This window comes from Calidris pugnax, unplaced genomic scaffold (genome assembly GCF_001431845.1).
Source record: "Calidris pugnax isolate Ruff unplaced genomic scaffold, ASM143184v1 scaffold95, whole genome shotgun sequence".
NCBI lineage: Eukaryota > Metazoa > Chordata > Aves > Charadriiformes > Scolopacidae > Calidris > Calidris pugnax.
The window spans coordinates 7,350,402-7,366,883 of NW_015090885.1; the positions used below are offsets into that span (position 1 = coordinate 7,350,402).

The 16,482-nt window shown below is 36.1% G+C and overlaps 1 protein-coding gene across 3 annotated transcripts in view; it reads right to left on the minus strand.

Annotated features, from left to right (window-relative positions):
* Positions 1-16,482, minus strand: part of EPHA6 (EPH receptor A6) — a 501,230-nt gene that overhangs the window by 92,629 nt on the left and 392,119 nt on the right. The window lies entirely within an intron of this gene.

Below are 16,482 nucleotides of genomic sequence, written 5' to 3' on the forward strand. Positions count from 1 at the left end.
CAAAAGCCATGAGACATGGCCACTTTCTGCTTTGCTCTCACCAGAAACTTTACAGATTTTTTGCTTTCAACAGAAGAAACTATATGTTCTTCTGATTGCCTAAATGTACAGTTTTATTTCTGGAAACAGAGATTATCTCATGCACCACTTTTAAAACAAGTACTTGTGGCATATCTATTATAATGATGATAAAGGACTCTTTATCATTTAATCCACTATTTCAGCTTTCAGCATATGTACAGAGATATAGAGGCATCATTTCAGCTAGTTCATGTAAGTGCTTAGTGAATGCTAGCATCAAAGATGAATCTGAAATGAGAGCTTTACACTTTTTCCTTAAAAGTAGAGTCAAGGTTTTCCCATCTTGCAATAAATTTGACAATCAGAATAATTTGCATGTTTTTGGAAGTACATCAAGCAAGCACTAATCCAAAAAATTTAGGCAATGGCAAGTTTGTTTCATCATCTTGCAGGTATTCCATAGTTGTTCTTTTAAGAGATAGAAAACATCTTAACATTTATGTACAATGAGAAAAATAAATGAGAAAAATACAATGAGAAAAATAAAACTAACTGTTAGGTTTTTTTAACTAATAAAAATGTAATGGGAAAAAATAAACCTCAAACCACTCATATGTATTTGTTGAACTTAAAGTATCCTAAGAGAGATTTGAATTTTTCTCTTATATTAATTTAAATAGTGTATTTTTGTATCTAATGGTTAAAGATAAGGCATAAAAGTTCCCTCTGGCCACTTCAGAAGCTAACTCTGGCAGTCTTGTCAAAGTGTTTCCAAACTCCATGGCTTTTATTTTAAAATATTTTCAAAAGTGATCATGGATGGAAAGTCCAGAATGCAATACACAGAAATTAAATTTTAAAATGAAGAATTGTTCCATAAAGTCCAAGATGTTTGGTACTAAAGAGCATCTTAAAACGTGAAGGCTAAATAATGAACATATGATGACTTCCCAAATAAAACTTCGCTTTTCTGTTTCAAAATATGAATTATACCAACCATAAAGAACACCCACTGTGAGTCACATGCCATATGAACAGACCTTCAGAAAAGCCAAACAGCTTGAGCTTCAACATTGACATTTTCCTACATTTATATAGTGTTAAATGACAAATAACCCAAGTTTCCTAGCACTGTTACACTAAGTTACTTCGTTGTAGAAAGTAATGGAGACAAAATCAAATTTGTTTCCCTTGTACATATGCAGAAATAAAAACAAGGAGCAGCAAATTTTGGAGCAATACACTCTGTGAGTATTAAGAAAAGAGCTCGAGTGCTAAAACTATTGAGGTTTTATTAGCAGCAAATAACTACTGGAATACATATAAATAATATTTTTCTGTCACTGAAAAAGGTAGGATTCAGTTGCTTAAGCATAAATGCTTTGTGTCATTTGAGACACTGTAGAAAATCTGAGACATTCACATTTGACTGGCAGACACGACAAGATCTGCAGGAGATTTGCACTCTGAGAGTGACAGCAGGAAGCAAAACAGTAGTTTGGTATCTAAGAGTAGGCATTAAGTGCCATTTTAGGCAACTGAATCCCATCCAAACAGTCCACTGTCACCTTAAAAATGTCTCTGATTAAGTAGAATACAGAGTTACAAGAATAAGACCTCCTTTAGTTTCTTCTAGAAGTCCACAAGCAGCTTCTGAAAATGATAAGGTTGATAACATTCAGCCCTAATCAGTATCCAGCAACATAAAAATGCAGACAAAAGACAGGTTGAAAGTTCATTGATGTTAAAACGTGCATAGTCCTAAATTAAAAGATAGCATATGTCCTAAAATGAATAAATGGGTGCTTTTCGGTATTGTCACCCGCACAATGTCCTAGGGTTTGAAACTCTATTACCTGACCATATACGTTGCCGTTGACTGTCACTGCAGGTAGTGGGAAAGAAAATTAATTCCCGTGAGTCCCATCAATCACTACTAGGTCAGAGGTCTGATAAGAGCTTTGGGCATTTACAATAACTGAGCAGCTTTACTCAAATTTTTGCTTGTTTGCAAAAACATTTGTGACATATTTGATAGAAAATCTGCAACAACAAAAATGTATTCAAGACAGAAATGGAGAAAGCTCTCTACTAACACACAAAGAAGGAGGGGAGGTGGGAGCTTGCTATTAAAGAGAAAACACCAGCTCAGAAATATTTTTCAGAAATAGTATCAACTTCTGTGTGGAAATCACTGAAAAGATTTGCATCTCCTTCTATCTGATCATGTTCTGTGTTTTTTTCTAATTGGAAAATGAAGATGTAGTGTTTCTTCTTTTTCCAAATTGGACTCATGCTTAGCTGAAGAAAAAGTCAACCAAAAATGTGCCTGCTGCTTTATAACCCGCTGTTTTTCACTCCAAATTGCAAAAGCAATATTACTTTTTTAGAGGTGTATGCTAGCAAAAGAAATCTTAATGCTTAATTTAAACAATTTCATTAAAGCAACCACACTGGACACTTGCTAGATGCTAGGATAGATATTATTTCTTTAGGTAACTAACTTTCTTGAGAAATGCCATTCCACCAGCGCACACTACACAGAGACTAATGCTTTACACACATTCTGTTGTTTTGTGTAAAAATTAACAGTCATTATTTTAGCAGTGGGTGATGTTATATTAATGGGTAGAGTCTTCAGTATAAGGTCTTATACTGTAATGTAATCTAGGAAAAGGAGACATAAATATTAAGCCATGAGTTCTGAACGCACTGATATACAGCTGTTATTTAGCAGCTTACAGGCATATATTTATTAAGAAAAAATGCCAAGCTCTCCTTATTCCATAGTTATACACTATAAACATCACGCCACCTTAAAATGGGAAATTGCATTACTTACAGGTATTAGCTGGAAAAGCGCATTGAAATAGTAAAACTATATGGCAATACTCTGAATAGCTGATAGTTCATGAAGCATCCACCATTTACTGAATTCGATGATACTAGTTTATAACAGTGTAAATTCTTCTGTTTTTGCAATTATTACAGCTAAGTGCTTGTGCTCAGAGGCAGTGGCAGAATACTGAATCAATTAGCCTGCTTTCCTCCTTCATTTGCTCTTCCAGGGGGAATATCATCCCACAAATTGTAGAATTTGATAGGGAAATCACTGTCGTAGCATCTTAAACTGGCATGGTTTTAGCAGCATATTATCACACAGGGCAGAAAGGCAAGAGTAGATAGCTGGGTAAAGGAAATATTAGTGCTTAGTTCAGCTCCAGAGTACCTACATAAATTCATACACATTTATTAGCACTTGCATGCCAAGCCAGAAGGAACAGCCATTTCTCCCCACAGCAAAGGCACATCCCACGACCTAGAGCTAGCAGCAATGTAACTGTGGTGAAGAGCCCCACATCTACAAAGGAGAAAAAGTTCTGCCACGTGGATTAACAAAAGTACTGGGCTGATAATAAATGAACGGATGAAGAGAATGGTGTCAAACATACTGGTACAATGCTGGTGGAACACAATGGACTAGCATGAAACACAGAACTTCTGTTGGAATGGCGAGTGCAGGGGCCCTTGTAACCTATACTAAAAAGCATTTAAAAGGAATTAACTAACCTGCACTTTAAAACTCTCAGGGACTGAGCAAGCTGAGAAACGTTGACCTGACCAATTATTTTTGCTGCTGACACTTTGCAGAAAATTCCAGCAGAAGAGCCTCAGAATTTTTTACAGAAACAGAACATAGTTTTATGCTGCTAGTGACAGTAGGTGTCCACTCACATCTGCTGACCTGAGTGCAAACATTCCCAGTTTTGCTCCCATATACAGTCCAGTGACACTGTCCTCACGGGCCTGCATCCCACCCTTTTCTCTTTGCCAGCTGCCGCCCTACTACCACAGCTGCACTTAAGCCGATGCCATAGGGTCTCCTCTGGGGCCCACAGGACCCACAGGGATGGGATCTGAAGCTGCAGGTACAGGTAGGCAGGGCCATCAGTTAGTTCCCTTTATGCCAGGGTCCCCGAGCCATGCTGGGAGCAAATTAAGCACTTTTATTTATTTTTTTTTTTACTTTAGCAATTGTACTTATGCAGCTTGTGGAGATTTGATTTTAAAAAGAACATTTCTATAGTCTCTGCATTGTGTCTTATGACCTGGCGGAAGTAGGTTAGAAAGCCCACTGAAGATGCAGACTGCTCTTCAGCCCTGCTATTTGTTTTTGTTGTTTCTTATCTATTACACTTGAAACTGATCCAATGCTTTCTGCAGGTGGAATTTACCATTTCAGGTGCTGTGCATTTTGGGTATCTAACACCTTGAAATCATTAGTACCATCAAAAGAAGAGTTTAGTTTGTTATTTTTCCCCACAGATTTTGTTTAGAATTTGGAAAAAAAGGAAAAATGCACAGTGAGTGTAATTAATATAAAAAGCCACTGATATTCTTTCTTCTATAGTGAGTTATCTTGATGCTTTTCATACTGGGATTGTAAAGTACAGGTAAGAGAAATTTCTTCGGAACTCTGCAGATGAAGGTATTGGGGAAGTGAATCAAAGGGCTATAATGAGCTTTTGTGTTCAGTTTGGCAGGAAGAAACTGAATGACATGAGGATGTTTTCACTTATAACTGCACTCTCATGAAGGCAGAACTGTAATATTTAGTAATGAAAAACTAGAGAACAGAATATAGAAAGAGTTTTCCTGCTCCTGAATAGGGGAATTATTCAATGTGATCACTCAATGGCTGGGAGAAGGCTGGCTTCTGTTATGAGCACCTTCCATTCTAAAATAAAACCTGCTTTTTATCATTACTAGTGTTTCCTCAGGGATGCTAGAAGAAAGTTTAGAGCATTTTTTCCAGAATTATTTGTAATATATCCATTATGGAAAGTACTGAAAACTGGTCGACTTTTGTCTCACATGATTTTTTTGATTTATTCTTCCTAGACCACCAGGAATTGAACATTACTTCATAATCTTTTATGGGCAAACATATGGAAGGTTTCATGAGGAATAGCTTTATAAAACTGTAATTACTATGTCATACCTTGTAAAGCATTCAAAGGGCCTGACTTGGAATGGAAAAAAAAAATATCAGAAGCAGGGCTAAAATTTATCCCTGATAAATTTGTTCAATTGTATTTCCAATACATTTAGAAATCATGGATATATAAAATTAATTTTACCTGTTTTGAATGCACTGATCTGGAGATTTAGAATACACTTTTAATAATCTATTTTAGAACTTTTTGACACATGGAAGCAAAGGTGATAGACTATAGTGGTATGCATAAATTTTTACCCATGTAACTTATACGTCTTAGCAAAATCTAATCTATTTTTTAAGATCACTAAATGATATTTTGCAATACATATCATAAAATATTAAAGCACAACAACAATTAACAAAAATGAGTGTTCTTATCCCTATTGAATTCATAGAAACAGAATCACAGAATGGCTGAGGTTGGAAGGGACCTCTGGAGGTCATACAGTCCAACCAAATAATGGGAAGATTTCCATTACCTTGCAAATAACACAGTGAAATCTTTTCAAGGCTAAATTCTGCTCTTGGGTACCTAAGCTAGTAAAATGAAAACCTGTTTAGAATGCATTTTGCTTTCCAGGGGGAAATTTGTACTCTAATGATCAGCAGCAAATTTTCAAAGGGTGGTCCAATTTTGTTTCCCCAGATTCCACTTGAGCAAATGACATCATCCCAGAGCACTCACAAATAATTATGTCATTCCCTAGTGCCCTTTCAGGAACTTGTAGGTCTTTAACTGCCTTTGTCTAAGGAACTTTTAAAGCAGCCTTAATTTTTAATCTCACTGTTGTAAAGTATAGATCTTGGAATCTTAACTCGAAGTAGAAAGTACTATTAAAATACTTAAATATCCTAAATAGGCAGCCAATGTAAAATTTATAACATCTCCTTCATTTACCAGGTAGACTCTGACTAATTAAGTTAGAAATTGTCATTTCTGGATGCATCTCCAAGGGAAAAACTACAATGGAAATTATATAATTTATGTTAGTAGATTTAGCAAGATGCCAAGGTGTGTGAATAGAAGAAACAAGGAAACAAAATATAAACTACTGTTAGAAGGATGCAGCTGAGGACTGGTCACTGCGGTATTTTTAACCAGTGAGACCGGAATTCCTTCTGGAGGATCTCATGTCAACATCTAAACCTGCAAAAGACCTTTGCACCTGCTCTGCTCCACTTAAGCTCTGGAATTTAAGTAATCTAGGGAATTATTTGGCAGAACCTCTTCAGATAATGAATTTTCACAAATTCAGTACAAAGTAGTGTCTAAACATTGAAGTTGAGAGTAATCTGTGTTAGGGAATACTCATGCAAGCAAGGTCTTTACTGCAAAACCTGGGTGCTCTTGCTAGTTCTTAAGATTAGAGATCAACAATAGTGTGGAATCACTTTTGTCCTAGGATGTGGCATGGATATATACCGTCTCCCTGACATGCCCATGGAAAGGAAAATTGTATGTTCTGTTCAGAAGGGAGCTGCAATGAGCTTCAGCTACATTCTTAGTCTGCATTGCAGCTGCCCACACACCTGGAATAATATAGAGTTCCTTTTGTCCGCCTCTGAGTAAATATCTCACTTCACTGGGTTTCAGCATCTCACTTCAAAAGATGACCCAGATTTAACTTTAATTCTGTCAGTATAGTGGCTCAAAAAAGGAGGATCACAGGAATTTGTCTGCAACACCATGCGTCAAAGACTGACCAGTTACTTCATTTTTTTGGGTGCAGTTACATAGCCACTGTTGGTGTTTTAGTCTAAGAATAAACTCTGCTGTGCATTTAAAACAAGAATTCAGCTTGTCCCAAATTGTGAGTATTATGCATGAAAACTTAATGGATTTTTGAATGAACATTTGTGAGCAAGCTGGTTACCTTCCATCAAACACACTTTAGGAAAAGCTCTCTAAGAAACTGAACAAACTGCATCATGTATTTCTCCTGAATAGCCTTAAAAATGGAATAATGCTTAAATTTTTAGAACAAAAGGTCATTTCCCCCGTTATTCTGCATAAGAAAGTTTCTTTCTCAGAAAGGGCTGAAGAGTAACATCGTACTGCACAACATTCCCAGCAGGACTGCCCTTTCTCCATAGTCAGGTGCCATTATTCTCAATAGGACTGAAACTGTATCTTGCCTACAATTAGTGATTATTCTGAGAAGTGCAGCAGTCTTCCAAAGTATTCAATGAGCTCAGATTCACAAAGGGCTCTTAAAGAGAGCCACTAGATCACTGGAAACAATAGGATGTAGTAGCCTCTTATGACAAAACACAGTAACCGAAAAACCTGTGGTGCAGATGTGCCCCAAGAGCAACATAAAACAACAGACCTGTAGAGGACAACTCTAAGAAATGCAGGGATATTGCACCTTTGCTGGTGAATCAGTTTTCAGTTACAAACAATGGCAAAACTTACTAGAAATTCCTAAAGAGCTCTTTTTAAAAGCTTTGTATCAGATATACTTATTAGAAAAAATAGAAAAGAGGCGAACACTAGAAATACATGTATCTGGAAGAAGGAAAAATGTGTATGGAGATATGTATGCTTTGTAGAAAATAAAAGGGTGAGCAAAAGGGAGGACAGAAGGAATGATGAAAAAATTTAACAGAGGTTTGGATGAGATTTGGATATGTACTTACCTGCCTTGTATTGGCCTAGCTGTAACAAATGACTGTATACTCAACTTAATTGATCCATATGTTGTGGCTAGCTTGTAACTTCTTTTTTTTCTTTTAAAAAAAGAGCTTTCATAATTTGAGTAGAAATGAAGAGAAATACAGAATGAATATGCTCTGTGATGTTTAGAAAAAGTAAAGATTAAAAAGCCTAGAATAGTTTTTAGTATTTTGTTATTCTAGGGCTATGTCATGATTTTGAAGGGCCTGATCTGATCTGATTTTAGTATTCAGCAGCAACCTGCATTTAAAGTATAATGAATTATTGTAAAGATTTTTTTAACTCTTGTTTATTAGCATATTCAGTGTTTAAACAAGAATGGGAATTTCCATCAAAAAACAGACTGAAGGTTTAACTAGCCATTTACAGTGAAGTACACTTCAGTGAACTTCAGCCTGTACCTGGAATGTGTATTACAAAACATTATGTGGCAACTTTAATGTTAACCCTTGTTCCTTTTCTGCATCCACCAGTAAGCTAAGGGAGACTTAGTGCTGCCTTTGTTTGATTGTGTGGGGACATGGGCACTGCCATGATACAAGCACTGCTAGAGTTGTGATGGCCTCATGGAACTGTTATACAAACCCAGAGGTTTGTCTCTTCCAGCATCCAAACAATATTTTTGGGAAGAGCAAGGAAGATTTCTGGCATCCAGGCTCAATGAAATAATCTGAAAAAGGGGTTTTTCTGTTTTCTTCTCGAGTGACAATAATAAAAAAGGGCCCATTTTCTACAAGTGGTGCCTTGCTTATTTTTCCTGTGAGATTTTTGCATGATAACACAATGAGTAGTTCAGGTGTCTGGATTATTTATTTCCATGCTTTGTTGGGTTTTCTTTTCAGTTTGATTTTAACTCTGAATCTCCTTGACTTCATTGGTTTGGGAATAATAAAGCTTCTACATGTTTTGGCCTCATTTTTGAGAAGTTCTCAGTGAAAATATTTTAAAAGGCTTGCTTTCTATATCCAGTCCCCTAATCTCTGCACCAGACTTAAGTTTACAGGGTCTATTTGGAAATGTGATGAAGAGAAACAGTAGGGCAAAGCTGCTGTTCAGGTCTCCAACCCTGAAGAGTTTAACCTTGAGATCCTTGTGAAAGACAATCCTTTCCTGTGAACCTAAAGTGCTGGAGTTCTCTTATTTCTTGATTGGTGGATGGGAATAAATCCAGACTTAGGAATATTTACACAGAATGAGACTATTTTAGAAAATCCCAATTATAGAAAGTTTTGGCTTTACTTATGACTTCTCTGGGAGAAAAAGCAAATGCTGAAAGAAGCTTACAATTCCTAAAGAGGAACTGATGGAAGTTACAGAATGTTTGGGTAGAATATTAAGATCTAATTTAATTTCCCTTGCTGTTTCTAGACAAACAGGCAATTTGGGGGGAAAAAATGAGGGAATTACTTGAAGAGAGTTCTACAAACACTATCGGCATTTATTTTGCAATGTGTTAAATGTCAACACACACTCAAGTTCTGGTTGCTGAGAAGACTGGTATGACAACATTAATATGATTAAGGCTTTTAACAGCAATAACAGCTGTTGTGTTGAATCATCTTTGTAGTCTTAATGGAATAGTAATTGGAAATACTGTGCTTCTGTTATGGGATAAAACAATCTGTGTATGTTTAAGCTGTCTATTAAATAAGTATTTTTCAGTCGGTGCTTAAACTGGAAATAGCTTTAGCACAATGCTAAACAAGAACTCTGAAATCTTTATGTATTTAGAGTTGTTCCAAACACTGTATGCTGTGCATTTGGATTTCATTTTCATGCACATATTACCAAATTAGCTGGAAACTTTAAAAACGGTAGTTTTCACTCATGATAGAAAAAACAAAGCCTGCAATATTGGCCACAGCCTCTGTGATTCATTTTGTACACATAATGATTTTTGGAACGATTAGCCCATTCATAATTAGCAATATTAATTTCATTTCAGTTGTCTTTTGATCACCTAGTTTTCATGATTTTGGAAGGAAAGATCCTAAGTAAAATTTGAGCATTCCATGATGTGGAATTCTTCATCCTTTAATAAAGGAAGCTCCCACGTGAAATGTTGATGAGGTCTTATAAATGGGTTGTGAGGTTCCAGGGACTTTTAAACTTTCAGATGTTCTTTTTCATGGTATTTCCAAAAAAAGAGAGATAATAGGTTTTAATTTTGTACTTCACTTTCAAAAATTGCAGTGAGTTTTAATTTAATGAGTGAAATAGCTTTTCATGGGTAACATCTGAAGATGAATGTATTCATGCTGCCTGCTGTAAATTCTGCAGTTCTGCAATTAAAGCTCTGATTATCTACTCTTTTAGCCTTGCTAGCCTGTATTGCTAGCCTGTAACAGTATGAACAAGGGGTAGGAGATAAATGCTCTCCACTTTTAGACAGCAATTAGTGTCAATGAAAAAGACTCACTGTTTTCAGCTAAGAAAAACACTTGGAGCTGAGTTCCAAAAAGTCAATTGACAAAAAGTGATTTTTTGTTAAACAAATTTAGAGTATAAATTGAGGGTGAGGACTCCTTTCACTATTCACATTCACACCATTTACAATTCACTTTTCACTAATGTCAAGGAAATTAATTACAAAGGTTTGATTTTCTTCTTGGTTACAAACACCAAGTGACTCCCTCAAATAAGTGATGCCAAGATAAGAAGTAGGAAGATCACTATCATTATTGTGAACTCAGATGAACTCTTTGACTATAAATGTATTATATACTGGTTTACATTTACAAATCTACATGTTAAAAAAAAAAACTGACCTCTGTGCCTAGGCTTAATAAAGGTGCCCCAGCCCACACCTGATAACTCATGTTAGAAGCTAGGTTGTAGGCAGCTCCTGTAGCTATTTGATGGGCTTTGGCATATGCATTGGCATTCAGCTTCCTTTTTTTTGGAAAATGCTACTGACCAAAGAGAATTAGCTATGCTTGTTAATTATCTCTTTGTGGGTATCGGTGTATTCAGAGGATTTTCTCTCAAGCACAAAGACCACTTGGTGTTAAGGGTGAATGCCATGAAGTAAAACCTCTCTCATCTGATCTTCCTTGTGCTAGTTTTGGCAACTATTTTGGCAACAGAAAGTGATTCTGGCAAGATGACTATTGGGCAGTCAATGTTTGAACAGACCATGAAGTCACATCTTTCAGTGCTTATAAGGGCATTCATTGAAAATTGGAAGTAAATTGCCAATATTATCTAAAACAGCAAAACTTTGTTTTTATGATGAAGAATGTACTCAACTACAGCTGAGATGAAAAAATAAGAAAAGGGAAAGAGAGAAGACTAATTTCCAGAGTGCTTATTATCAGTCTCGGGAGATATTAACAAGTTTCTGTTGTCTCAGGAAGAAAGGAAATCAATTATGTGAATTCTACAAACTACAGTATAATAGTTTGTCAAAGTTCTACTATTATGGAAATTCTGTACTATGCTTCTCTAGATGAAATATTGAAGTGAAGTCATTATCAACTAAACTTATTTACTTTCAAATTATATTCAGTAGAAATTACCTTGTTAAAGTTTAGTAGAAAAATTACAATATTTACCAGTTGATACAGTCATGAATCTATTCTGGAATGTCAGACTGAATACATTTCTCTCTTAAAATGTGTTTACAGGATTGTCATTAGTGTTTCATGCTTATATTAAGAACATACTTAAACTGAATAATCTGTAAACTCACACCATCTAATTATGGTGGTTTTGCAAAATAATTTTTTTTCCCACATTGCTTCTCTCTTTCAATTGTGTTCCCCTTAACATTTTTATCATCTACTCCTGATTTATAAGCAGTGCCATGGCTATGTTTATCTGTGAAGAACAATAACTTTTAAGAAGCTGAATTTTTTGCAAACTCTATTTAGAACCAAAACTTCAAGAGTCTGGAATAGATCCCAGACAGTTTACATCTAAATTATGTATTCATCTGGAACATGAACTATGTACGTATTAAGAATCAGAATGATAATTATAGTCTGTGAAATGGATACAGTAAGACTCACACTGGAGAGACAGTACAGAAAGGAATTTGGAGGTCAGGAATATACAAAGAACATAGTGATGGGCTAAGTAAATAGATTCAGAATAAACATTTTACAAAAGAAAACTCTATTGAAATGATGACATTATTTTGTGCGGATGATGATTATAGTAATAGAAGAATGGTGGAAGAAGAAATAATTTATCTGCCTTGGCTGGAGCTGCAATTCTGAGTAAGATCAGGAAGCAAAAATGCATGGGTGTGTGTTCACTTCAAACCTCTTGTCATTAAAGTTCTCACTTGCTCTCCAGAGCAGAACACAAAAAACATACGGCACTTTTCAACAGACTATAAGTCAAACAAATCTGAACAGATTTTCATTGTATAATATGACTGTTTCAATTCCAAATTTCAAAGATTTCTTACTAATCACTGAAAATGGTTACTTTCAGCAGCTTTTACTTCAGTACACTGAAAAATTAATCTGTATGTGAAAAGCATATCCTTACTGGCAACTTCCTTTACAATTGCTTTGAGTCCTCTGTGAGGAGGATGTGACTGGTTTGAGATAAAGTCTGCCTTACTCAGAGAAACCTATCCGCAGCTTGCTAAAACAAACTGGTATTACCACCTTCTCAAGAATTTCCTTTTTCTCTTCTGCTCTCTTTCTGTCCCATCTCAAGCATTGCACCTATAGTTGTTTAACCTATAGTTGTTTATAGCAATCCTTGCATTAGAAAGAAGATGAAGTTGTAAATACCCAATGGTTTCTTTTCCTCACATCCAATTCTCATGTTTCCATAACATAAAATATCAGATCATTTATATGAGAATACTACCAATCCATATTTTAATTCTTCTTCATATGAATCTGCTGTTAAAGACACCTCAAGCTTGTTGCTTTCCATTAGAAATTTAGGTGTGAGTCTTTAAGCTGCAGTAAAGGCCTCAATAGAACTTCTTGAGGCAAAGGTTTATACCCTAAAGCATGTGTGACATCTGGACAACCACTACCATAATTACCTGCTGAACTAGCAGTTCCCTAGGTCTGATGGTCTCTCTGTTTTGGGGTGACCCCAAAGATTGATAACAAGGCTCTTTCTTACTGTAGTTCAGGTAAATCTAAGGACCATAACTTGTCCTTACATATTAACCTGTACCGCACTGCTGGCACTCCCCCTTCAACTAGTTACTGATGTTGGTCTTGCATGTTCTGTTTCATCACAAATTTGGCAAAGTGAACTGCTAAGTCTAAGCAATGTAGAATAAGAAAAACTTATTATTTCATTCCTTATTGACATACTTGCAAACAAATGTAAAATTTAAAGAGGTGTGAACCAGAGAAATGGTATGGCTTTTCCAGAACAGTTTTAATGACTCAAACATTCATCAGTCAATCAAAGTTCAAGCATAAAAGATGATCTATTTAACTTTGCATATTAGGTGAATTAGGGTATGCTTATAAAATACATTCTCTTGTTTCTTTATTGAAGGCTTTAGCTCAGCCAGTTGGTTACCTGGACCTGGCATCATCACATTCTTGAAAGTCCTAACACCAATAAAGATTGTCAGTATTTCCCATACGAGAAAGTGTAGATAACTGTGCTCTATTTTCAGTAGAGAAACAGACATTTACATTAGTTTAAAAAAGTTACTTAAGGATCTCAAAAGAAGTGTGGCCAGCAGGTCGAGGGAGGTGATTCTGCCCCTCTACTCCATTCTGGTGAAGGCTCACCTGGAGTATTCCATCCAGCTCCAAAGTCCTCATCACAGGAAAGACATGCACCTGTTGGAGCAGGTCCAGAGGAGGGCCATAAATATGATCAGAGGGATCTGTGAGGACAGGCTGAGAGAGCTGGGGTTGTTCAGCATGGAGAAGGCTCCGGGGAGACCTTATTGTGTCCTTTCAGTACTTAAATGGGCTTATAAAACAGGTGGGGATAAACTTTTCAGTAGGGCCTGTTGTGAGAGGACAAGGGGTAATGGTTTTAAACTAAAGGACTTAGACTAGATATAAGGAAGAAATCTTTTATGATGAGGGTCATGAAACAATGGAACAAGTTGCCCAGAGAGGTTGTAGATGCCCCATCCCTGGAAACCTTCAAGGTTAGGTTGGACAGGGCTCTGAGCAACCTGATCTAATTGAAGTTGTCCCTCCTCATTGCAGGGGGGTCAGACTAAATGGCCTTTGAAGTCCCTTCCAACCCAAACCATTCTATGGTTCTGTGATCCCAACTTAAAAAAAAATCTAGTTGTTATCTTGTATCTGTTTACCTTAACAAGACACATTTTCTGAGGTTTGCAGAAGTACTGAAATACATACCTCCATTCTTAGATACCTAAAAACCATTGGACTAGAGAAGATTAATATGATTTATCATATTCACTACATTTGAAAAATCTTCTGTAATAAGGTTCCAGCATTATTAAATTATTTAGTTGTACTGGTTATGGCTTCAATAGCTCTCTGCCCTCTGGGTTTCCAAACACTTCATAAATGAACTTCTAAGTCCCCGTGATAACCATTTCACACATGAAATAACTCTTTCATCCTCATGAAGTTTACCACAACACCATGCATTAAAAAGGAAAGAGGACTCAGTCAGACTAACTTCATCTGTTAGAACCAGAAAATAATTAAAACATTTGCAAATACTTAGAAGATGACAGTGTGGTAAGTAACAACCTGCATACATTTCTCGAGAGCAAATACCCCACCAGCCTAATTTCTGTCTGTGACAAATAGGATTAACAGATAGGAGAGTTACAATAACGTCATATAGACATATCCCAGATAGGTCACAGTCAAGACAGTGCAGTATCATTTCCTGTTCTGATGAAAATACCTCAGTCAGGGTAACAACAGCTGGGAAACTGTCCTCAGTGGTTCACTGTCAACCTGAAAAGCCACAAATAGTATGGTCCAGGGTTTTTGCTGCTCTTCAGTTTTCTCCTTAACGACTGCGACCCTGGAACTAAGAGTGTGTTTCTGAATCTGAGAAAGACAGCAAAATGGAAGGAACTTGTGGAGATTAGGCTCAGAAGGCAAAATGATTTGGTATGCTAGGGAAACGTTTGAGAAAACATAGAACATAATTCTGGAAGACAAAGGAAGTCAATGGACATGACAATGTAAAACCACACTAGTACAACCTGGAAGAAAGACTGGACAGCCAGCTGTTTCACAGATTACCCAATCTATGGGTAATATTAAATCAAAATAACACCCAATAACGGTTGCTATTGAAAACCACATACATTGAAAGATGAGTAACACAGTTTACATTTAAGATGATTATTTCCTGTTTGCTAGTGGAAGGTAAGGCTCAGCATCCACTGTATCCACTCTTGAAAGCCATACTTTAAAGAAGATATTAATTGACTGGAAAGAGTCCAAAAGAAAGCATTAAGAATGACCAAGGGTCTAGCAAACATATACTGTGAAGAAAGACTTGACAGGACCTGGGTGATTTACTGAAGACAGTAAAGACATTATAATGGTCTACAAGTGTAAAATATTGCTGCAAAGAGGAAAGGTACAAGCTATTCCACCATGGACAGGAAAAGAGTTAATGGCCTTAAGGTGCAGTAAAAAAAAATATTTCAATTTAACACTAGGAAGGTTAAGTATGAACATAGTTAAACACTCAATACATTGCCCAAAGAGGCTGTGGAATCTTCACCAGGAGAGGTTTCTGAGAATAGGATAGGAAACCATCTATCCAGACTAGTTTAAATATAATTAGTTCTGCCTTGAGGCAAGAAGATGGACAAGATGACCTCTCAGTGTCCTTCATAGCCCAATGCTGTATATTTTGTGAATTACAAGAGATTGAAAAATAGCAAAAAGTTTATTTAATTTGCCTTTTAAAAGGACACAACCCTGCTTCAATTTTGAGCTTTCTGTAATATTTATCAATTAGGTTGAAGCTTACCAAATAATGCTTCTGATACAATCTAACTTTGCTTGGCTCTGGAATACAGCAGAACCTCTCTTAGCTATCATTATCAATTATTTTCAAACTCAGCATGTCTTGGTATTATTTTCAGTAAGACCACCTCACTTCTCTGCAAAGATTTAGCAACAACAGAGTTGCAGCAGGACTTTACCAATATTCAGTCACATGTATATTTACTAGTGTGTTATTGTCTCTTTAAAGAATAACAAATGAATGCACAGTTATCAAAATAAATCAACCAAACACAGCTTGTGAATCAGGATTATTGATTGTTTTCTATATACACTTTAACACCCTCCCTCCTTTAACTGTCAATTGCAATTGTCATTTATAATTGCTCTCCTCATTGCTTATATGGTTTTCCTACACAGGAAACAGATCAGCCATGTTGTTGCAGCAAACCTGTCAGAGTAGTGTAATCTTGTCTCCCTCTGTTATTCATTAAATCTTCTGGTTAGAGTTATTAAAAAAAACCCACCAGTCCTTCAAATAGCTCCTACACACTATAAGTATCTTGCCCTTTAACTGATTGTACCATGCTCTTGTCTAGTTTCATGGTAGAGGAAGAAATTGCATACTTATTCAGAAGATATATGGAAATTTAATCACTTGCAGGTAATAATAAAGTTAAATATACAAATTGATGGCCATGCTTTTCCTTAAAAAGAAAAAAAAAATAATCTGGCCAATTGTTATCTACCCTTACTTTTTCTTTTTATGGTGGTTGGTAGGAACGACTTTTGTGCCCTATTTTTCTACTAGACCCACATCTCACATCCAAGTGTCTAAATATCTTTGAAAGTCAGGTCCTACATGTCTGAATACAGACATCTGA